The sequence below is a fragment of the Myxocyprinus asiaticus genome, chromosome 46, assembly GCF_019703515.2.
Source record: "Myxocyprinus asiaticus isolate MX2 ecotype Aquarium Trade chromosome 46, UBuf_Myxa_2, whole genome shotgun sequence".
NCBI lineage: Eukaryota > Metazoa > Chordata > Actinopteri > Cypriniformes > Catostomidae > Myxocyprinus > Myxocyprinus asiaticus.
Genome location: NC_059389.1, coordinates 3,669,363 through 3,695,588, shown reverse-complemented (window position 1 = coordinate 3,695,588; position 26,226 = coordinate 3,669,363). Strand labels below are relative to the sequence as shown.

Genomic DNA, 26,226 nt, shown 5'->3' with positions numbered 1-26,226 from the left:
TTATTACAGTTGTCTTCCATTTTTTAGAAATGATCGGTTTTGCCAATGTTTTTAACCGATATTTATACTTTTCTGCTTAATCTGTCAAATAATTTTTTAGTATCATATCTACCAATAATTACCACTATTTTAGTTAAAGTACAAAAAGGCATAAACAAAAAATTACTAAATATCGGTTCTTTATATCGGTTATCGAATCTTTAATTCTGTTTTTACTGTTGTCGAATCTTTAGTTCAGTTCTTACAGTTGTCAAATCGTTAGTTCAGTTCTTACAGTTGCCAAATCGTTAGTTCAGTTCTTACAGTTGTTGAATCGTTAGTTCAGTTCTTACAGTTGTCGAATCTTTAGTTCAGTTCTTACAGTTGCCAAATCGTTAGTTCAGTTCTTACATTTGTCGAATCTTTAGTTCCGTTTTTACAGTTGTCGAATCTTTAGTTCCGTTTTTACAGTTGTCGAATCGTTAGTTCCGTTCTTACAGTTGTTGAATCATTAGTTCAGTTCTTACAGTTGTCGAATCATTAGTTCCGTTTTTACAGTTGTTGAATCGTTAGTTCAGTTCTTACAGTTGTCGAATCGTTAGTTCCTTTTTACAGTTGTCGAATCATTAGTTCAGTTCTTATAGTTGTCGAACCTTTAGTTCAGTTCTTATAGTTGTCGAAACTTTAGTTCAGTTCTTACAGTTGTCGAATCTTTAGTTCCGTTTTTACAGTTGTCGAATCGTTAGTTCAGTTCTTATAGTGTCGAATCGTTAGTTCCGTTCTTAAAGTTGTTGAATCATTAGTTCAGTTCTTACAGTTGTCGAATCGTTAGTTCCGTTTTACAATTGTCGAATCGTTAGTTCAGTTCTTACAGTTGTCGAATCGTTAGTTCCGTTTTTACAGTTGTTGAATCATTAGTTCAGTTCTTATAGTTGTCAAACCTTTAGTTCAGTTCTTACAGTTGTCAAATCGTTAGTTCCGTTTTTACAGTTGTCGAATGGTTAGTTCAGTTCTTATAGTTGTCGAATCTTTAGTTCCATTCTTACAGTTGTCGAATCTTTAGTTTCGTTTTTACTGTTGTCGAATCGTTAATTCAGTTTTTACAGTTGCCGAATCGTTAGTTCCGTTCTTACAGTTGTTGAATCGTTAGTTCCTTTTTACAGCTGTCGACTCATTAGTTCAGTTCTTATAGTTGTCAAACCTTTAGTTCAGTTCTTACAGTTGTCGAATCGTTAGTTCAGTTCTTATAGTTGTCGAACCTTTAGTTCAGTTCTTATAGTTGTCGAACCTTTAGTTCAGTTCTTATAGTTGTCGAATCTTTAGTTCCGTTCTTACAGTTGTTGAATCATTAGTTCAGTTCTTACAGTTGTCGAATCATTAGTTCCGTTTTTACAGTTGTTGAATCGTTAGTTCAGTTCTTACAGTTGTCGAATCTTTAGTTCCATTTTTACAGTTGTCGAATCATTAGTTCCGTTTTTACAGTTGTTGAATCGTTAGTTCAGTTCTTATAGTTGTCGAAACTTTAGTTCAGTTCTTACAGTTGTCGAATCTTTAGTTCCGTTTTTACAGTTGTCGAATCGTTAGTTCAGTTCTTATAGTGTCGAATCGTTAGTTCCGTTCTTAAAGTTGTTGAATCATTAGTTCAGTTCTTACAGTTGTCGAATCGTTAGTTCCGTTTTACAATTGTCGAATCGTTAGTTCAGTTCTTACAGTTGTCGAATCGTTAGTTCCGTTTTTACAGTTGTTGAATCATTAGTTCAGTTCTTATAGTTGTCAAACCTTTAGTTCAGTTCTTACAGTTGTCAAATCGTTAGTTCCGTTTTTACAGTTGTCGAATGGTTAGTTCAGTTCTTATAGTTGTCGAATCTTTAGTTCCATTCTTACAGTTGTCGAATCTTTAGTTTCGTTTTTACTGTTGTCGAATCGTTAATTCAGTTTTTACAGTTGCCGAATCGTTAGTTCCGTTCTTACAGTTGTTGAATCGTTAGTTCCTTTTTACAGCTGTCGACTCATTAGTTCAGTTCTTATAGTTGTCAAACCTTTAGTTCAGTTCTTACAGTTGTCGAATCGTTAGTTCAGTTCTTATAGTTGTCGAACCTTTAGTTCAGTTCTTATAGTTGTCGAATCTTTAGTTCCATTTTTACAGTTGTTGAATCGTTAGTTCAGTTCTTATAGTTGTCGAATCTTTAGTTCCGTTCTTACAGTTGTTGAATCATTAGTTCAGTTCTTACAGTTGTCGAATCATTAGTTCCGTTTTTACAGTTGTTGAATCGTTAGTTCAGTTCTTACAGTTGTCGAATCGTTAGTTCCTTTTTACAGCTGTCGACTCATTAGTTCAGTTCTTATAGTTGTCAAACCTTTAGTTCAGTTCTTACAGTTGTCGAATCGTTAGTTCAGTTCTTATAGTTGTCGAACCTTTAGTTCAGTTCTTATAGTTGTCGAATCTTTAGTTCCATTTTTACAGTTGTTGAATCGTTAGTTCAGTTCTTATAGTTGTCGAATCTTTAGTTCCGTTCTTACAGTTGTTGAATCATTAGTTCAGTTCTTACAGTTGTCGAATCATTAGTTCCGTTTTTACAGTTGTTGAATCGTTAGTTCAGTTCTTACAGTTGTCGAATCGTTAGTTCCTTTTTACAGTTGTCGAATCATTAGTTCAGTTCTTATAGTTGTCGAACCTTTAGTTCAGTTCTTATAGTTGTCGAAACTTTAGTTCAGTTCTTACAGTTGTCGAATCTTTAGTTCCGTTTTTACAGTTGTCGAATCGTTAGTTCAGTTCTTATAGTGTCGAATCGTTAGTTCCGTTCTTAAAGTTGTTGAATCATTAGTTCAGTTCTTACAGTTGTCGAATCGTTAGTTCCGTTTTACAATTGTCGAATCGTTAGTTCAGTTCTTACAGTTGTCGAATCGTTAGTTCCGTTTTTACAGTTGTTGAATCATTAGTTCAGTTCTTATAGTTGTCAAACCTTTAGTTCAGTTCTTACAGTTGTCAAATCGTTAGTTCCGTTTTTACAGTTGTCGAATGGTTAGTTCAGTTCTTATAGTTGTCGAATCTTTAGTTCCATTCTTACAGTTGTCGAATCTTTAGTTTCGTTTTTACTGTTGTCGAATCGTTAATTCAGTTTTTACAGTTGCCGAATCGTTAGTTCCGTTCTTACAGTTGTTGAATCGTTAGTTCCTTTTTATAGCTGTCGACTCATTAGTTCAGTTCTTATAGTTGTCAAACCTTTAGTTCAGTTCTTACAGCTGTCGACTCGTTAGTTCAGTTCTTATAGTTGTCGAACCTTTAGTTCAGTTCTTATAGTTGTCGAATCTTTAGTTCCATTTTTACAGTTGTTGAATCGTTAGTTCAGTTCTTATAGTTGTCGAATCTTTAGTTCCGTTCTTACAGTTGTTGAATCGTTAGTTCAGTTCTTATAGTTGTCGAATCGTTAGTTCAGTTCTTACAGTTGTCGAATCGTAAGTTCTGTTCTTATAGTTGTCGAACCTTTAGTTCAGTTCTTACAGTTGTCGAATCGTTAGTTCAGTTCTTATAGCTGTCGAATCTTTAGTTCCGTTTTTACTGTTGTCGAATCGTTAATTCAGTTTTTACAGTTGCCGAATCGTTAGTTCCGTTCTTACAGTTGTTGAATCGTTAGTTCCTTTTTACAGCTGTCGACTCATTAGTTCAGTTCTTATAGTTGTCAAACCTTTAGTTCAGTTCTTACAGTTGTCGAATCGTTAGTTCAGTTCTTACAGTTGTCGAATCGTAAGTTCTGTTCTTATAGTTGTCGAACCTTTAGTTCAGTTCTTATAGTTGTCAAACCTTTAGTTCAGTTCTTACAGTTGTCGAATCGTTAGTTCAGTTCTTATAGCTGTCGAATCTTTAGTTCCGTTTTTACTGTTGTCGAATCGTTAATTCAGTTTTTACAGTTGCCGAATCGTTAGTTCCGTTCTTACAGTTGTTGAATCGTTAGTTCCTTTTTACAGCTGTCGACTCATTAGTTCAGTTCTTATAGTTGTCAAACCTTTAGTTCAGTTCTTATAGTTGTCGAATCTTTAGTTCCATTTTTACAGTTGTTGAATCGTTAGTTCAGTTCTTATAGTTGTCGAATCTTTAGTTCCGTTCTTACAGTTGTCGAATCGTTAGTTCCGTTTTTACAGTTGCCGAATCGTTAGTTCAGTTCTTACAGTTGTCGAATCGTAAGTTCTGTTCTTATAGTTGTCGAATCTTTAGTTCAGTTTTTAGAGTTGTCAGCTCTTTAGTTGTTCTTACTGTTGTCGAATCTTGAGTACAGTCATCTTTTTCTCCTCTTTCAAAAGCTTCTGCAGTTCTTCTTTGATCTGTGTCCTGAGCTCTTCCTCTTTCACAAACAGAAAAAAACACAGAGGAACTCATTAATTTTCTAGATGTGATTGAGTTTCTGAGACGTTAAGACTGAGTTTAGTAAACCTGTACATATATAAAGAGATGTGGAGATTTTTCTGGTTCAGTCGAAAATTCATCAGAAAGACTCTGGTATGACAATAGCTAATATGAACCATAAGCTGGACAACATGCCTCACCTGTGGTCTGTGTTTGTTGTGGTGGAAATAGAGACCCCACTGGTTTTAGGAAAGGAGGTATAACAGGCTCCTCACATGAAGGAAGACAAAGAGCTGGGGGTTCCTCAATGGAAGATGGAGGCATTTCCGCTATGGAAGGCGTTTCAATAGACAAAACCACAGCTGAGGTGGATGGAGAGGGTAGAACCATAGACTCCTCCAAAAGAGATTGAACAGGGGCAGGTATGGAAACTGGGTAAGGTGAGGCCATTGGCCTGACAGACATTGGTTCAGGTACACTTAAAGGCAGTGGCGGCAAACACCACAAAACCCACTCAAAGCAATATTAACCCATTTAAAAGCACCAAAAATATATGAAACCTTAGAAAATAATTACATTTAAAGAACTGAATTAAATGTAAATCAATCAAATTATCAGTGTGAACGTATATTTTGAAAACTCAAAGGAAAACACTTAATGCCAGTGCAGTGCATCAAATTTAACACTTTTTAATGCCAAAACCTTAATTTTTGCTAAATCAATTTAATGTCTATTAATATATTCATTATATACATTTTAATGTCCTGTTATAACAAACAATACAAACCAAAAAACAAAACACACTGTAATGTTGCCTAAACACTAGCCAGTAATACTACTTGAACATAAATTTTGCCCTCCTCTCCTTCTGGCCTGCAAATTTTTCAATGACTTTCTGGTTAAAGTCAGTCATCTCAGTCACCAGTCTCTTTTCCATTGACAGCATAGCCAATGCATTCAGCCTCTCCTGTATATACTATACTCCAGTGTAACATAGACTGTGACTGATTTCTATAACAAAAACTCACCTCTGCTGCAATCCTTTCATGGACCTCTGGACTGAGTGACCGACGCCTCTTTTCTGGCTGAGAACCACCTACACTGCTTTGGTCAACCATGGAATGGACAGAATTTCTGCAAAGGAGAAAGAGAATTTAGCATAATAATAATAACAACAAAAACAACAATTGGAAAAGAAGGAATGCAGTTACTACCTGCTGGAACTGCTGGATGCTCCCCTTGATATGGACCGAAGCTATGTCCATCTTCTGGAGTTTGGCATAGAGGAGGTCCACATGTGGCATGATGTGGTGGAAAAGTTGCAGAAAGAATCTAAAATCCTGATCCTCCAGCAGCATGGCGAAGGCTCCTGGCTCTCTGACAGTAATGGGGACAAAGTTACCCGAGTCTCGTATGCTTTCAAAACAGCGGATGAGGTCCTCTATGTGCTCAAACACGGTATTGATGGCACGGCTGTGAAAGTTCCATCTGACATTGCTGGATGTTGGTAGTCTATGGGCCACTACTTTATCAAGAACACATGTGCGCTTGGGTGATCTGGAAAATCCACCAAGGTCTGAAAAAAAAAATTCTCACTTTGGCTGTGTGAGAAGAGGTCTGTTGCATTATCACATTGAGCTGATGTGCATAGTAGTGGATGTAGTGGGCATTTTGGTACACATCATGTATCTTCCTCTGAACACCTGCAGTGGCACCCCTCATCACGCTGTCTCCATCATATGCCTGGCAGAGGAGCTTACTCTTCTGATCCTCAGGCAGGATGGCAGCAAGACTCTCTTTTAGTGCTGTAGCTGACTGCAGAGGGATAAACTCAAAAAATCTTTCCTGCACATTGTTTTTGGCATCAATGTAGCGCAGCACAAGCACAAGTTGGCACTGAGTGGCAATATCCATCGTCTCATCTGCCTGGATGTAAAAGGTGAGCTTCAGGCACAGTAATAGAAGTAATAGGTTCAACAGATGTACTAGTTGGGTCCACAAGTAGAGCAGCATCTATTGATTCATTAGACGCTTGCAAGGGTACATTTATGCGTTCAGCAGGCAAATCAACAGGTTGGGGTGAGGTTGCAGATGTAGGTTCACTAGGTGGACATAAAACTGCATTCTCATCACCTGGTGGAGGAGTTAAAAGACCCTCAGGTTGAGCAGGTAATGGAGCAGACTCTACAGGTGGAGGTGGTGCAGGTGCATCCTCAGTCACAGGTACGAGGGGCACTAATGGTGTTATCGGCTCTGAGAAAATTTGAGGGACCAAAGCACTGGCGTATGAGGGTGGATGGGGCATTACGGGCACGTGGCGATCACCTGGGGGGGAACTGTTCAACCTGAGGGGTTACAGAAGGGCTAGTGGGTGACTGTGTACAGAGTTTGGTTGAAGCTTGCAGGCGCACCACATGTGGAAACTCCTTCATACGATCAATGACACATTCTGAAAGCTGTACACGATGAGAAAAAACTTTAAAATGTAAGGGAAATTGTAGCATTATTACACAGGCTTATTTGATCAGCATATGTGCTCTTTTGAGTTTTACAAGGAAAACTGAATCATAATTTCTATGGATCACAGAAAAGTGACTGTTTAAATATCATCAAAGTTTTAGTTGTCATCGAACCTAGCACAGACAAATCTTTTGTGTTTCTCAATGCTTTTTAAAAACAAAATGCAGCATGCTTGTTATGTACATTACTGGAAATTGTGCCCTGTGGCGCTACAATGGCTCAGTGATGGTATCAGATGGTAAAACCACAGTACTCTGACATATGCCATGGTACTGAATGAATACTGAACCATATTCATATAGCATGGTATTAACATGGTAATGCAAGGTATTCAAAGAACACCATGGTATATTCTAAATAAAACATGGTATTGCCAAAGGACATGTCAAAAACAATATGGTCATTGACTAACAAAATATGGCAGTACCCTGCATTACCATCACTTACAATAAAGTACCATCACAGTACCAAAAATATCAAGGTACAACCAAGGTACGTGTCCAAAAGCCCACAGTATTTTTGTAAAGTGAGGGTACTTTTTTGTAAAGTATATGGCTGTACCAAAAGTACCATGGTCTGTTTTCACAACAGTATATCTATAGGTAATCTGAAGGTTTTGAAAAGGTGTGTACGTGTAATGTGTAAGTTTACCGTTTTGGCTTTCTATTGTATGCAACAGTTCAACAAGCATGACCTTTAGTCTATATTTAACCTAGTATGTGCTCTATAGGACATTTTGTTGACAAAACCTCTACCACAGCCAATATCTTACCCTTTAAACGAGATTGCCATATCAGAGATTTCTACGAAATCAGTACAATTATGTTGCAATGTATTTCTTTGCATTTGAAGCAAAAAGAAAGTGTTTGCATGCCGGTCATGCAACTTAAACATTAATCAGAGAAGGTTCTGCATAAAAAAATGAGTTTATTTAATTAATGTTATATAATAAAGGCATGATAAAACTCTTATATGAAGTTTATTGGTGCAGTAAACTTTCCCGAATGCCCTTCATGACAGTAACCCCCTCCTCATTGTCCGAGTCAAAGGTAACGTGGCACAAGCTGCCGTTTCCCCCATAACTCCTGGGTTTTACATATATTTCTGCAGTTTAATGTGATAGTTATTAAACATAAAACATAGGGGTTTGTCGAAACATCCAGTTCAACCAGAAGCCAAAAAGCCCGTGTAGGGAACGCAGCCCTTCCCACTTCAGCACAATGAGGAATCTCACTTCTTTGGGCGGCACGTTAGTGTGAAGCATCTACATGTTCCCACTGATCATAGTATAAATAATTTATTATTACAGCTGAATAAAGACACGTAAAAAGTAGAGCCACTTTGGTGCTTTAAACTTTAAAAAAATGTAATAAATACCAATAACTTTTAGAGAAATCATGTTAACAAACCCTGTACAGTAGCAACAAGTGCCAAATCTGGTAACAAATTTGACAGATTTCATCATTTTATCAGTCATCTTGACATGATAAATTAGATCTAGGTAGATTTTCTTAATGTAAAAATGGTTCCAGAGACCAAAACAGGGTTCCTACCTCAAAAAAGATCAAACCTAGACTAATCTTTGCACTTAAGAAAGGTCTTGGATTGTGCTAATAGAGAAAGAAAACACGCACACACACGCACGCACACACACACTCACAAACACGCACGCGCACACACACACACTGTAACACACACACAAACACACTCACAAACACGCACGCACACACACACTGTATAACACACACACACACTGTATAACAAACACACACAAACACTCAAACATGCACGCACACACACACTCACAAACACGCATGCACGCACGCACACACATACACACACACACTGTATAACACAAACACACTGTATAACACACACACACTGTATAACACACACGTTGGTTTTGCTATCATTATGAGGACTCTCCACAGACATAATGATTTTTATATTGTACAAACTATAGCTTCTATCCCCTAACCCTAACCCTAAACCTAACCCTCACAGAAACCTTTCTGCATTTTTACATTTTCAATAAAACACCGTTTAGTATGTTAAGCGATTTGAATTATGGGGACACTAGAAATGTCCTCATAAACCACATTTATAGCATAATACACTTGTAATTACCAGTTTGTAATCTAAAAAAAAGTCCTCGTAAACCACTTTAACCTGACCACACTCACACACACACACACACAAACACACACACATACACATTGTAAAACACATACACACACACACACACACACACACACACACACAGTATAACACACACACACTGTATAACACATGCACACACACACACTGTATAACACACACACATACTGTATAACACATGCACACTGTATAACACGCACACACACACACACACACTGTATAACACACACACACACACACACACTGTATAACACACACACACACACACACACACACACACTGAATAACACACACACACACACACACTGTATAACACACACACACACACACACACACTGTATAACACACAATATAACTTATTCATGGTTCAAAAATAGATCAGAAAGTTGGCTCAAAGTATTGTTAAAGGAATAGTTCACCCAAAATTACAAATTCCATCATCATTTACTCACTCTAATGTCATTCCAAACCTGTATGACTTTATTCTATTGAACACAGAAGAAGGAATTTTTAAGATTCCTACAAGTCGCTCTTTTCTACAATGAACGGGGACTGAGAATTTCATTCTTCAAAAAGGACTCAAAAGTACCATAAATGCCTTAAAAAATAAATAAAAATAAAATAAAAAAAGCAGTTTTGGGCACTCCAAAAAAAACCTCTTTGGCTGAACTTGATTCAGTCATGGACAGTGGTTCCACATTTTTTAAATGTGTTTTCTTATATTCAAATTACCATGCAATTTCAACTTAAATACTTCAAGTAGAGGGAACATACCTGAATCAAGTAAACCCAACAAAATTCAACATATCAAAATAATGCAAATGGAACTTTTTGTGATATGCTAGCTAGTGACAGGAAATGTTAGCATACTAAATACATCCTGTTGGGAAGCACTACTGAGTGAAACTTGATCTCTTTGCTCTGGTTGGCACAGCAATTGCTCAATGGATAAAGCACTCAAAATGTATTGGTCCTCAACCTAGCTCAAGCTCCACTCTTCACCATGATGGTAACCCCCAAAACTACAACATAACAGAAATTCTTCTTTATATTTATCTTGCACAAAGATGCATGAAATTATACTTAATTTTAACGTTTACTATCCCTGTCGAGTCCCATGCAAAGCATGCTGTGAACTAGAAATCCTCTACCAGTTTCAGTTAACCTTAACCAAACAAAAAATATTCATGTTGTCCCAGCACAAATGGATTAAGTAAAGCTGACAAGACACATTTTTAGTTGAGTAAACTCAACTCAAGTTAATTTAAGTTTCCCCAGTTATATATATATATATATATATATATTTTAAATAATATGAACATGGGAGGATCGAGTGCAAATTTAAATATGATCTCCTACAGTGAGCTGTTAACCACTCTGACTAAGTCACAAAATCAACGAGTTCAATTCATGAATGAATCATTCAGACGGGTTTGTGAACTGGATCAACCAATTTATTGCAGGACATTGCCACTCGTGAACGTGCCAAATATGTTCAGTGAAAAATTACAGTCTGTTCCTCACACAATGCTATCATATGACTTCAGAAGATTTGCAATACAGCACACAAGTTGCATAGGACTACTTTCAAGAAATCTTAATGGTGTTTTTTAGTCATTCTGAAGCTTGACAGCCCTTTTGTGCACTACAGAAGAAAGTTACACAGGTTTGAAACGACATGAGGTCAAATAAAATTAAAATCTTTGGGTTAACTATCCCTTTTAGAGCTCCCCAATGAATGCAATAACTTTCAAATGAAATGTTACACAACATTCACACATAGTTAATGAGGTATTTCACTGGTCTTCTTGTACAGTTTACTCAGTCTTTTTATCTGCTTTCTCGCCTTTGATTGCCCGGAGAATGCTGGACAACACCTCCGTGTACAGTAACGTTCCCAGGAACACCAAAGCTGTGCCCACCCAGTGCCAGGCCGTGAAGGGGTTCCGGAAGTACAGGATGGAGATAATGAGACTCAGGAACTTGCGTAACGTCACCACCAGCGTAACCGTGAGAGACGCGCACTCTGTCGTCAGAATGAACACACCGCGAATACAAACATATCTGGGAATATGGCTAAGGAGAAACTACTTTCTCGCTACTTTCATTATACACTAAGAAGGGTCACAGACAGCAAGGAAAAACAATGCAAAATGCAAATAATAAAATGCAACTAACCAAATATTCATGTATAGTTAGGATAGCAAGATAAATAGGCTTATTAACTTTTAAAAGGGCGAAGAAAATGCTTCCCATATCTTTTGTTGTTGACGTCAAAAGCAGTGCGTCTGATTCGAGAACGTTTTTTAGCTCAGTGGTAAAGATGCTGGTTACCACCCCTGGAGTTCGCTAGTTCGCTAGTTCGAATCCCAGGGTGTGCTGAGTGACTCCAGCTAGGTCTCCTAAGCAACCAAATTGTCCCGGTTGCTAGGGTGGGTAGAGTCACATGGGGTAACCTCCTCGTGGTCGCTATAATGTGGTTCGCTCTCGGTGGGGCGCATGGTGAGTTGTGCGTGGATGCTATATAATAAAGGCATGATAAAACTCTTATATGAAGTTTATTGGTGCAGTAAACTTTCCCGAATGCCCTTCATGACAGTAACCCCCTCCTCATCGTCTGAGTCAAAGGTAACGTGGCACAAGCTGCCGTTTCCCCCATAACTCCTGGGTTTTACATATATTTCTGCAGTTTAATGTGATAGTTATTAAACATAAAACATAGGGGTTTGTTGAAACATCCAGTTCAACCAGAAGCCAAAAAGTGTAGGGAACGCAGCCCTTCCCACTTCAGCACAATGAGGAATCTCACTTCTTTGGGCGGCACGTGCAGCCACTTTCTCCATCGGCTCTGCATTCATTTATGTGATAACGATTCATTAATGTTCACTTTAGTGAAAGAGTTTTATTTTTTAATAGGCCTATCAAATTACATTTTTACAATGCCATGTTAGGAGCTGTGGCCACTTTGAAAATATATTATGTACAATAATCAGTGTTGGGTGTAATGCATTACTAAGTAATTAATTACTGTATTTAAATTACTTTTTCATTGGAAAAAAGTAAGGGATTACTCTTAATTTTGCAGTAATTTAATTACAGTTACTAATGATGTAATTGCGGTAAATACTGTATAGACTACAGAACAATTCTATATAAAATAAAATCTAAATTTAACGTCTAATGTTAAAATATATGTTTTCTAATTTAACGCCGCCCCTTTAAATTCTTTGGCCACTTCATGAATAATTTATTTGATTTTATATGATTTATTTGAAAGAATTAAAAGAACAGTTTCATGTCTATCCTTGTATTTTTCATCTGGTCGAGGTTGATCAGGGTTTTAGAAAGTAATTACTAAGTAATGCAATTACATTTCAGACAGAGTAATTAGTACAGTAATCTAATTACACTGTAGAAGATGTAATTAATTATTTTTTTTAGAGTAACTTCCCAACACTGACAATAATAATAAGAATAGTATAAAATAATAATAATACTTTAAGTAATAATTTAAATTAACATTAAGAAAAAAAGTAATGCGTCACATAATCTAAATGAAACAAAATAAAAAATGGCAAACCCTTTTTTTGCTGGTTCCCTTTTTTTCTTTTGCAGCTTTGAGTTTCTTTACAAGTAATCCCTTCCAAAAATTACAACGTTTCTACCTTAATATCATATTTATTCCAGCGATTCTTAAATTAGTGTTAGTGGTATTAGCCACCACTGGAATCAATACAAAAATATACTAAACAAAACGACAAATATTCTGAAAGCACTCCTTACACTATCTGAATAAGTTTCCACATTAATTTATTAATGAAAGCAGAAACAAGACTTTTAGTAACTTTGGTATTTTGGCAGAAACAATGGTTAGCTAGGTGAATTTTAGTTAGTGAGAATAGCAGTTCAGGTTCTAGAACACTACATTTTCAAAGGAAAAAGAAACACAAGACAATTCATATAGAAGATTTCCTTCAGTTTATAAGGCCTCAGCTTGTGTAAGGTTAAAAACAAGTAAGTTGTGTATAATAATTGAGTTTCCTTGTTGAAACAATCCTTACACAACCAACTCATGAATAACAATAATGCCCGCCTTATGAATATATCATCTATACATATTTTCTAAAATATTGCTTTAGCTCATCCTGATACTCGCCGACTGAAGCACTAATGCCCTGTAACCAAGGGCGTAGATTTGGCTTGAATTTTGGGGGGGGGGTTTAGTGTGAAGCATCTACATGTTCCCACTGATCATAGTATAAATAATTTATTATTACAGCTGAATAAAGACACGTAAAAAGTAGAGCCACTTTGGTGCTTTAAACTTTAAAAAAATGAAATAAATACCAATAACTTTTAGAGAAATCATGTTAACAAACCCTGTACAGTAGCAACAAGTGCCAAATCTGGTAACAAATTAGACAGATTTCATCATTTTATCAGTCATCTTGACATGATAAATTAGATCTAGGTAGATTTTCTTAATGTAAAAATGGTTCCAGAGACCAAAACAGGGTTCCTACCTCAACAAAGATCAAACCTAGACTAATCTTTGCACTTAAGAAAGGTCTTGGATTGTGCTAACAGAGAAAGAAAACACGCACACACACGCACGCACACACACACTCACAAATACGCACGCGCACACACACACACACACTGTAACACACACACAAACACACTCACAAACACGCACGCACACACACACTGTATAACACACACACACTGTATAACAAACACACACAAACACTCAAACACGCACGCACACACACACTCACAAACACGCATGCACGCACGCACACACATACACACACACACTGTATAACACAAACACACTGTATAACACACACACACTGTATAACACACACGTTGGTTTTGCTATCATTATGAGGACTCTCCACAGACATAATGATTTTTATATTGTACAAACTATAGCTTCTATCCCCTAACCCTAACCCTAAACCTAACCCTCACAGAAACCTTTCTGCATTTTTACATTTTCAATAAAACACCGTTTAGTATGTTAAGCGATTTGAATTATGGGGACACTAGAAATGTCCTCATAAACCACATTTATAGCATAATACACTTGTAATTACCAGTTTGTAATCTAAAAAAAAGTCCTCGTAAACCACTTTAACCTGACCACACTCACACACACACACACACACACACACACACACACACAGTATAACACACACACACTGTATAACACATGCACACACACACACTGTATAACACACACACATACTGTATAACACATGCACACTGTATAACACGCACACACACACACACACACTGAATAACACACACACACACACACACACTGTATAACACACACACACACACACACACACACACTGTATAACACACAATATAACTTATTCATGGTTCAAAAATAGATCAGAAAGTTGGCTCAAAGTATTGTTAAAGGAATAGTTCACCCAAAATTACAAATTCCATCATCATTTACTCACTCTAATGTCATTCCAAACCTGTATGACTTTATTCTATTGAACACAGAAGAAGGAATTTTTAAGATTCCTACAAGTCGCTCTTTTCCATGTGGCTACAATGAACGGGGACTGAGAATTTCATTCTTCAAAAAGGACTCAAAAGTACCATAAATGCCTTAAAAAATAAATAAAAATAAAATAAAAAAAGCAGTTTTGGGCACTCCAAAAAAAACCTCTTTGGCTGAACTTGATTCAGTCATGGACAGTGGTTCCACATTTTTGAAATGTGTTTTCTTATATTCAAATTACCATGCAATTTCAACTTAAATACTTCAAGTAGAGGGAACATACCTGAATCAAGTAAACCCAACAAAATTCAACATATCAAAATAATGCAAATGGAACTTTTTGTGATATGCTAGCTAGTGACAGGAAATGTTAGCATACTAAATACATCCTGTTGGGAAGCACTACTGAGTGAAACTTGATCTCTTTGCTCTGGTTGGCACAGCAATTGCTCAATGGATAAAGCACTCAAAATGTATTGGTCCTCAACCTAGCTCAAGCTCCACTCTTCACCATGATGGTAACCCCCAAAACTACAACATAACAGAAATTCTTCTTTATATTTATCTTGCACAAAGATGCATGAAATTATACTTAATTTTAACGTTTACTATCCCCGTCGAGTCCCATGCAAAGCATGCTGTGAACTAGAAATCCTCTACCAGTTTCAGTTAACCTTAACCAAACAAAAAATATTCATGTTGTCCCAGTACAAATGGATTAAGTAAAGCTGACAAGACACATTTTTAGTTGAGTAAACTCAACTCAAGTTAATTTAAGTTTCCCCAGTTATATATATATATATATATATATATATATATATATTTTAAATAATATGAACATGGGAGGATCGAGTGCAAATTTAAATATGATCTCCTACAGTGAGCTGTTAATCACTCTGACTAAGTCACAAAATCAACGAGTTCAATTCATGAATGAATCATTCAGACGGGTTTGTGAACTGGATCAACCAATTTATTGCAGGACATTGCCACTCGTGAACGTGCCAAATATGTTCAGTGAAAAATTACAGTCTGTTCCTCACACAATGCTATCATATGACTTCAGAAGATTTGCAATACAGCACACAAGTTGCATAGGACTACTTTCAAGAAATCTTAATGGTGTTTTTTAGTCATTCTGAAGCTTGACAGCCCTTTTGTGCACTACAGAAGAAAGTCACACAGGTTTGAAACGACATGAGGTCAAATAAAATTAAAATCTTTGGGTTAACTATCCCTTTTAGAGCTCCCCAATGAATGCAATAACTTTCAAATGAAATGTTACACAACATTCACACATAGTTAATGAGGTATTTCACTGGTCTTCTTGTACAGTTTACTCATTCTTTTTATCTGCTTTCTCTCCTTTGATTGCCCGGAGAATGCTGGACAACACCTCCGTGTACAGTAACGTTCCCAGGAACACCAAAGCTGTGCCCACCCAGTGCCAGGCCGTGAAGGGGTTCCGGAAGTACAGGATGGAGATAATGAGACTCAGGAACTTGCGTAACGTCACCACCAGCGTAACCGTGAGAGACGCGAACTCTGTCGTCAGAATGAACACACCGCGAATACAAACGTATCTGGGAATATGGCTAAGGACAAACTACTTTCTCGCTACTTTCATTATACACTAAGAAGGGTCACAGACAGCAAGGAAAAACAATGCAAAATGCAAATAATAAAATGCAACTAACCAAATATTCATGTATAGTTAGGATAGCAAGATAAATAGGCTTATTAACTTTTAAAAGGGCGAAGAAAATGCTTCCCATATCTTTTGTTGTTGACGTCAAAAGCAGTGCGTCTGATTCGAGAACGTTTTTTAGCTCAGTGGTAAAGATGCTGGTTACCACCCCTGGAGTTCACTAGTTCGCTAGTTCGAATCCCAGGGCGTGCTGAGTGACTCCACCCAGGACTCCTAAGCAACCAAATTGTCCCGGTTGCTAGGGTGGGTAGAGTCACATGGGGTAACCTCCTCGTGGTCGCTATAATGTGGTACGTTCCCGGTGGGGCGCATGGTGAGTTGAGCGCGGATGCTGCAGTGAATGGCGTGAAGCCTCCACACGTGCTATGTCTCCGTGGCAACGCGCTCAACAAGCCACGTGATAAGATGCGTGGGTTGACGGTCTCAGACGCGGAGGCAACTGGGATTCATCCTCCGCCACCCGGATTGAGGCGAATCACTAATCGACCACGAGGACTTAAAAGTGCACTGGGAATTGGGCATTCCAAATTGGGTGAAAAAGGGGAAAGATAAAAAAAATACAATAATAATAATAAATAAATACAATTATTCGCCACTTGATGTCCAATGACAGTTTTATAAATAATAATATACTGTACACGGTGTATAAATCTGAAAGGATACTGGGTGGCAACGTTCATCAATAGGTAACACCACATGACCGGCATGGACTGACCAATCACAGGGCTTTCCACCGGAGCTTTGAGAGACAGCCATCAAAAGAACCAAAACAATGATAATAAGACATTTGGATAGAATTTGTCATTTCAGAAAGCCAAACCGTGCTAAGATTTTTTTATTATATTATATTACATTATATTGTTTATTTTTCGTGGCTTTAGCATATAGAGCGCAAAAGTCGGATTTCGAAAGTAAAAATTCCATTCATTTTCTACATAGGCAATTTTGGATTTTTTCCCCTTTTTCTCCCCAATTTGGAAGTCCTCGCGGTGGCGTACTGATTCGCCTCAATCCGGGTGGTGGAGGACGAATCTCAGTTGCCTCCGTGTCTGAGATGTCAATCCGCGCATCTTATCACGTAGCTCATTGAGTGAGTTACCGTGGAGACATAGCGCGTGTGGAGGCCCACGCCATCCACCGCGGCATCCACGCACAACTCACCACGCGACCACGAGGAGGTTACCCTATGTGACTCTACCCTCCCTAGCAACCGGGCCAATTTGGTTGCTTAGGAGACCTAGCTGGAGTCACTCAGCACACCCTGGGATTCGAACTCGTGACTCCAGGGGTGGTAGACAGCGTCAATACTCGCTGAACTACCCAGGCCCCGGCAAACTGATTTTTAACGGTAACTTATAAACCTTTAAAGACAAAACTACCATGAGCTCAGAGGTTGTTAATCGAAAACCCGTTTAATAGCACAATTTGTGGTCAAGAACTACAATACCCATAATCCTGAAAAGAAATCCACCAATCAGAGTCGAGTCGCTTTCCCTACACTCTCTTATATAACTACTTATATATTAGTATATATCTGAATATTTTGCAACAAACTTAAAATATATTGTTTCTATTCTTTAAATCAAAAGTTTTACTTTTGTCCATCGTTTTTAATTCGATTAAGTAATTCGCAATGCTTCATGGGATCGTAGTAATGTTGTGATTCACCTCGGAGCTGGTTGGTTTGATTCATGGCTTACAACTTTTGAATGAAGGATTTTATGAAATCTCTGTGGAAAAAATTAAAAGGTAAAATACTTCCGTAGCCAAGACGGCTGAAAAAGTGGGCGGACACTGATGCGCTCTATTGCTATAGAAAGCTAATTTAATTTTTATTTATTCAATATACTGTATAATCAGACTTACCACTCTGACTGAAGAGCACGGCGTGTTTGTAGATGTCACTTGACAGCAAGAGGAATCCTGGTAACGGCAGACAGTGCTGAAAGAGAGTAAAAAAAAAAACACACTTAAATCCCAGATACCGACACGTGATGACTCAATACTCTTGAATACAACAGCAGCATCTGTAGGCAGCATTGTAAGCTACTCACATTGTAAAACAGAGCTTCCTTGGAGTGTTTGCCATACTGTTTGTATAGAGTTTCTTGGAAAATGCCCATTCTAGCAGACATCAGCAAGGCAAAAGTAAGCATCCCGATACCTGAAACAAAACCCATATTTATTTATCAGATTTGATATGTCTAAGGTGATATGACAACATGACTTTATCAAAGGCAACCCCACTCATTCTGTACACTTGCTCCAAAACAATGAAACAGTGTAGTGTGCACATTACCAAGAAGCCAATGCAGGAATGCATGAACTCCATCTTCCTCTGTGGCCCCCTTCTCAACGTTCTACATTACAAACATCAAACCTGACGTCTTAGATGCATCGAAAAAGTATAAATAAACAAGTTCAGTATTTATTTAATTATTCATCCATCTGGGACAATAAGCATTAAAGTTCAGAGGATTGAGTTAAGCTCAATGGGGCCAGTTGATAAACATTAAAATACACACCGTTTCAAAATAATTATATGTGTTAACGTGATTTTAGTGCCATAAAATTCTGCAATACGGCATTTACCAGATTACATGGTTTACCGGCGGCATGTCATCAGGTAAGTTGCAATATTGGATATAATTTTAAACAGAAAAGGTAAGCAATTTTCTCACACTAAAATCATGTTAACATGTACAATGTTTAAGTCTTGTGGCTATACTTTTGAAGCAGTGTGTATTTTAACGTTTTTGAGCTGGCCCCATTCACTTCCATTGTAAGCGCCTCACTGTAACTATGATTTTTGCAGCTTCTTTTTTTTAACCTCTTATACACTGGTGCCTTTTTGGGCGGCCATCCGTGATTTTTCACACTAAAAATTAAAGGCTCACCATTCACACGTACTGAGGACTAATTGCAAATAACTGGTCTCATTTTTCAGAGAACAGCCCAAATAAAAATAAAAAAGTCTCTGGTTCTGTTCACTCTACCTCACTTTGAAAAGTCTCATTTTATTCCACTAGATGGCAGCAAGCACTATAAAAGAATATTATTTCCTCTAAAACATTCCACCACAACATACAGATCTGAAATGTAGGTGGCGCTCTAACACATTTTAGCCCTCACAGATGTGCTCGTCCATAGACATTCAGTCTAATTTTCAGTTCAAGCAACACCCTCATTGTTTCAATGAATATCTCGGCCTCTGAGTGGACTAGAAGCTCGATATTGGTGTCATTAGAAAGCTGAGATCCTGATGATATATAACATTTAATAGATAGTCAAAAACATATTTTTCTGATGATTTGTTTATGCATGATTTTCCTTCTAGATGACATATCTTGTTCTGGACATCTAAGATATAACATTGGATTATTCAGCCAAGCAAGCTCACAGACAAGTAAAAAATGGCTCATTTTTAGATAACTTCCTAAGGTAAAAGCAGATATAAAGTTTTTGTCTTACAGCAGCAGTTACTGGAGGACAACAGAGACGTTTGTATTTGATGACCTTCAGAAATCATATTTCACTTTGTGATTCTTTTGAAAATCTTTTAAACTGTGATATTAGGGCAACAATGCGAATGAGAGATTTCATTTGATATATGACTTGTCTATTTAGGTGCTATGTGAAAGACTTTTATTTTCATATAAATATTTCTACCCCATTATCTCAAGGGGGCGCTAATTTGCAACACGAATGTTTTGAGGCCTTGTTTTGTTATTTTATGTAACAAATGCAGAAGTGAGGTTATCGCTGAAACGTTCAGATTTCAAGTGATACCTCACATCCCTGACTTATGTACATGGGGATTTTAACATTTTAAATGTAAACCTTTTTTGCAATATAGCGCAGGCAGGTCCATAGAGTTTAAGGAGTTAATAAACGAAAATATTTTTTGTGGTAATCAACTTTATATCTCATCAATTTAGACATAAATAAAATATACAGGGAAAAACGTACCACTTGTTTGGCCGACATGATAGTGCAGATGAAAATGCCCACAGACACTAGCACGATGGAGAGATATTTACTACTGGAATATCTGCATTAGGAGTAAAATAATAATGAGACTCTACTACATGTAAAAAAATAAAACTGAAAGGAATGGCTTTGAGCAGAAACTTCAGCGTACCTTTTCTTCAAGATGATAATACCGAGAATCATATTGGCTATGAGACATCCCTGGGATCAAAACAAGAGAAGTTAGAAGCTTTAAATCCAAGTTGGATAATTAATTCAGAGAGAAATTCACGAAAATGTCCTTCATCTGCCGAGTGTGTGAAACTCACGGATCTGAAGATCATATGCAGGGGCATAGCGATGTTAAAATTGAGAGCGTAGTTGTTGATCACACTAACTGTGAAGAACATGGTCACCATGATCACATAATTACTGCAGAGGAGAAAAACATCAAAGATCATGTAAGACTCGATTTAAAGCACAAGGACTGTAACAAAATACAGTCTAAAAGTTAACCATATTGCATTGTGCACAGACTGTACTTCACACAGTGTGTTCTGTTGTATTCTAGAGGTCGACCAATAGTGGATTTTGCCGATACCAATAACTAAGGTGGTGGAAAAGATAGCTAGTTTTTTTTTTATCGATTTCTAGAAATATAAATAAAATCCCAAAAGCAGTTTATTGTATGGATGTGCCATGGTGGTCGACTAATCGACTAGTCGTCCAAAAATTGACTAGCCGATTAGTGGTGTCGACTACTAACATTCATATTTTAGTGGTGGTGGTTTTAATGGGAGACGCAATTCTCAAATTAATTGAGAGATGCAAATTGTTGGAGAGCATTTTTGCGTGATTATAGCTTATTGTGCTTTAAAGTGAATAACAGTCAGAACAGTAAAGAAGTTTCATCTCTTTAATGCTTTTGGTTTAGTCCATTTATGCACCACTGCTGTTTCAGCCATCAAATCGACGCATTAACAATGCATTACAGGATGATCACTGTCAGGTGCTAAATCCTCTGCTGTGAGGTTCTTTGGAGAGATTAAAGTCTTTTGCTGATTCTGTCTGAAACTGCTTAATAGCTGAAGTAAAATATGTATAAACTGATTGCTGTCATGATATGTATAGATATGTACCTGTGTTATCTATCCACTTTTAAGTGCGCAGCGAGGATTGCCTTGAGACTCCCAAGCTCTCTGTTTACATTAAAGCGCATAAGTGGTTTTGTGCCGCTCTGTATTGAAGACTTTCTTATTTTTTCTACTATGATAGTTTTGTGCAATAAGATGTTATAGGTATATAGCCTATTTATTTATTGCATAACCATTAGTTACCATGTTGAAATGCTGTGCTTAGCATCCATATATCCTTCTGAAACGCGTCTGATCAGGGTTATGTGATCATAATGGAGCCCTTATATTAAATTATTATCTTAAACAACGACAAGTTGACTAGTCGTTTAAACAACCGACCGACTAGTCGATTATAAAAATTGTTAGTTTTGCACATCCCTAGTTTATTGTGCAACCAAATCCCAATAAAATTCAGTGAAATGAAGATTTAGTGCATAACACGGGACTTTATTTATTTATTTTGAATTTTTCCCCTTTTCTCCCTAATCTGGAATGCCCAATTCCCAATGTGCTTTTAAGTCCTCATGGTGGCGTAGTGATTCGCCTCAATCCGGGTGGCGGAGGATGATTCCCAGTTGCCTCCGCGTCTGAGACCGCCAACCCGCGCATCTTATCGCACTGCTTGTTGAATGCATTGCCATGGAGACATAGCATGTGTGGAGGCTTCACGCCATGCACCGCAGCAACCACGCACAACTCACCAGGTGCCCCACCGAGAACGAACCACATTATAGCGATCACGAGGAGGTTACCCCATGTGACTCTACCCTCCCTAGCAACCGGGCCAATTTGGTTGCTTAGGAAGCCTGGCTGGAGTCACTCAGCACGCCCTGGGATTCTAACTAGCGAACTCTAGTGGTGGTAGCCAGCGTATTTTACCACGGAGATACCCAGGCCCCTAACGTGGGACTTTTAACTATAAACAAGCCCGAAACACATCAGGGACTTTTATTTTGAAATGGAGTCTTGGCTCCGTTATAATGCTCAATGTAAGTATTTACCGAAAACTTAGAATATACGTAACTTTTCATAGCCTATATTTTCACCACATAAACAGTTTTGTATGTATTTATTTCACCAGATGAGATTCATTTATAAGGAATAAAAAAAAAAGAGAAAATAAAAATAAAATATCAGCAATTATCGGCATAGATTTTTTCCAATAACGATAGTTCCAAATAGCAACTATCGGCACCGATTAATCGGTAAAACCGATATATAACTCTACCTCCATACTCCCAGTTATATCTAAGGTTGCTGAGAAATGGGTAGCAAAGCTACTGACTAAACACCTAAATAAAGGCTACACCCCTCTGCATCCTATGCAGTTTGGGTTCTGTACCCACCATTCCACAGAATCAGCAAACTGTGTCTTTGTAGAAAAAGTCAAATGTTTACTGGATAAGAGTGCCTGTGTTGGCGCTGTCTTTTTAGACTTAAAGAAGGCATTTGATACCGTCGACCACCTGGTTCTTTTATCTAAATTAACACACTTTAATTTTTCCAAAGAAGCTATTCTTTGGATGAAACCATATCTTTCCAATAGAAAGCGATGTGTGTGTGTGTTGACGACAAACTTTAGGGGGGTCCCACAAGGCTCTATTCTTTGACCAATTTTATTTAACACTTTATATTAATGACCTACCTAATGCATGTCAAAATGTCACTTTTCAAATGTATGCAGATGATGCAGTAACTTTTACATGTGCAAATGACATCGAAGAGTCATCCTTAATTCTCACATCTGCAATGACCCATGTGCATGACTGGCTTACTAAATCATGTCTACTATTGAATGCAAAAAAAAAAAAAAAAAAAATGGTGTGTATGATGTTTACAAAACAACCAGTAGAAGTGACACATTCTAATGTGTTCCTGAGAGGGGAGGAGCTTGATATTGTAAATGAGCTCAAGTATCTTGGGGTCACATTGGACTCTACATTAACCCTTGTGTTACCTTCAGGACATTTTTGTTTTTTTTATTTTTGTTTTTTCTATCATTTTGACTGTATTAATGCCAATGGCATTAATTTTGCCAAAGGTGTGTATTTTTTGGAGGAATTTTGATATTTCAATCTCAGTTCCTATAATACATCATTAATACACTGTGTACACAAAATAGTTACACTCAGGACCTTCAGGACAAAAATGTCCCCATTGAAACCCATTAAAACTGCAATATTTGATCCCAGTGCCATTAAAGCATAAAATCATGAATTCTATGATATTATGCTTTCATTCCGGAGCCCTTGCTTCAAAATTTAAAAAAAATATATATATATATTTTCCACCAGATGGTGCCATTTTTCTCATGTTTAGCCTATGGAGCAAATACATGCTTTTTTCCTATTTTCTGTTTGCTGTATTATAGAGCAATGCAGGACAACTGAATAAATGATGCAGCTAAAATTGTGTGGGTGTGTTGGTATGGATGTCAGAGTGTGTACTGTGTGTGTGTGTGTGTGTGTGTGTGTGTAAAAAAAAACAACAGTGGCATTATGTAAACAAACTGGCATTTAAAGGGTTAAATGAATGAATATTTGGTAGTTATGATCAAGACTGATGTTGGTTAAAAAAATCTATGTCAGTGAAAGTGGAAAATAATTTTAATATATAATATTATTATGGCAGTTTTTTGACGTGGACATTTTTGTCCTCTAAGGACCTCTGAGTAACTTTTTTAATTTGATGCACAAGGGTTAACCTTTAAAAGTAATGTGATAAAGGTGTCAAACACCGTCAAATTTAATTAACAAAATTTTAAGCAAATTAGGCCATTTTTGACAGTTAATGCCACCAAGATGTTTCTAAACTCAATGATTTTTTCACACATTGAGTATTGCTTCACTAGGTTGTCATTTACAGGTTGTATGACACTTAAATCAATAGAATCACTTTTTAAGAAAGCCATAAAAGTTTTTTATTAAAAAAAAAAAAAAAAAAACACAAAAAACACACACTCTCATTTCATCATTGTAACATTTTGGAAAAATATAATCTTTTGAGCTTTGAAAATTATAATTGTGTAAAATATGCTTGTTTTATATATAAAGTTTTGCAAGGGCTTGCCCCACCCCCTTTAAATGAATTCATTAAACAGAGGGCTAACAATGGCATTGGCACCAGGGCCATCTCTAGACGGGACTGTAAGGTGCCACAAAAGAGCACCACATTTCTACAAACAGTGCTGTCAGTAAAGGGAAGTAAATATTGGAACAGTCTATCACTTGCAATAAGGGAGTGCTCTACGTATTCCATTTTTAAGATTCAACTTAAACAATGGCTTAAGGAAAACCAGATCTGTGATCACTTTTAACTTGGCATGTTGCACAATGTATATTGCCTCTCTCTACTTGAGTCTGGTGTATCTGTAACTGTATGTTGTCACTTATGTATTGTATATTTGTATCTGTATATTATCACTTGTAATGTCTCTGTTTTTGTTACCTGCCTAGGGACTATGGATGTAAGCATGTTTACATCTTGTACTTTTATACTGATGTTCATTAACGTGCATTGTCCCTATTAAACAAACAAACAAATAAATAAAATAAAAATTGTATACTGCACATTTTGGCAAGTCATCCAGGTGTTAGTGTTTTTTTACCTGGTCACAAAAGCCAAAACAAACTGTTAAAGGAAAAACACACACAAAGGCATGTGAATTCTACAAATGAAATGAATGCACATATAACCTGATGGGAATTTGTGGCTTTTTACGTCCAAAGTTGTTCTCAAAAATGAATCCCTCCAATGCAATGAAGGCAAACTGGGCGAATGTGACAATATTTCCACATCCAGGGAACTCCTTGTAAAATGAGCAATTCAGAGAAAGGTATACAGCTGAGACTTGACAACATAAGCAAAGTTTAAATGCATTAAATACACCATTATGAGACACGCAACTCACCGCACCAAAAGTTCCAAAAACACAACATTGCTACAGCAACAAACACCAAAGTGATCGCAAAGAGAGTATTCATTTTTAAAGAGTTAAAAGAAGTAGACGCAATACTTGTTTCTGCTTTTCAGTTATACAGATGTTGGCAAATTGGTATGTGCAAATATTCCTGCTGCTCTACTAGTGAGACTTCTCAACATACACGTCCACCGGCTTACAGACACGCCTTCCTGCTTGCGCAGCTGCGCATTCTGGTGTTTGTAGTTTTTTATCTCTTAATTAGAATGGAACCTCATTCAACTAAAAACTTCGTTTCCCAGCAACACGAAAAAAACGGCAACTAGGTTAATTCAAATTTTTAGTTCTAGTCAAGACAAAGCGAAATATTCATCCAAATGTAATGTAATGTAATGTAATGTAATGTAATAAAATAAAATAAAATAAAATAAAATAAAATAAAATAAGAAACAAGCGCCAGAGTGCAAAAAAATAAAATAATACAAAGAGGAAAAGGGTGCCACATATGTAACAGTGTCACCCTTACTTACAATTTTATAGACTCTTTTACCTTAAAATTTGTACAAAACATAACAATATTGTTCGAAATAATTCATAAAGTGATTTGTTTATTTTTGGTTTGGAGCCAGACGGTTCATTCAAACTTCAAACCATCAAACTTTCCACGTATTTGCGTGTGAGTTGTGTGATTGTGAGCGAAAAGCAGTAATAAAATAGCTTTAGAAAGAAAATCAAGTAAAAAAATATTATTTATTGTTTTTTTAAGAAATATAGAACAGACCGAATTACAAAATAAAGGAACATACACTATCCAATTATACAAGTAAAAAAAAAAATTAAATAAAAATAAAAGGAAAATAATTATTAATAATAAAAAAAATCTAATAATAATATATAAAGAAAGACAAATATAATAGTAAACGTTTTTACATAATTTGTTTTCAAATGTAGATATTATTTTCAGTTACTGCC

The 26,226-nt window shown here is 36.9% G+C and overlaps 1 pseudogene; it reads right to left on the bottom strand.

Moving 5' to 3' along the window:
* Window positions 1-10,815: 10,815 nt before the first annotated feature.
* Window positions 10,816-25,444, bottom strand: LOC127435953 (UDP-xylose and UDP-N-acetylglucosamine transporter-like; annotated as a pseudogene).
* Between the last annotated feature and the right edge of the window lie 782 nt (window positions 25,445-26,226).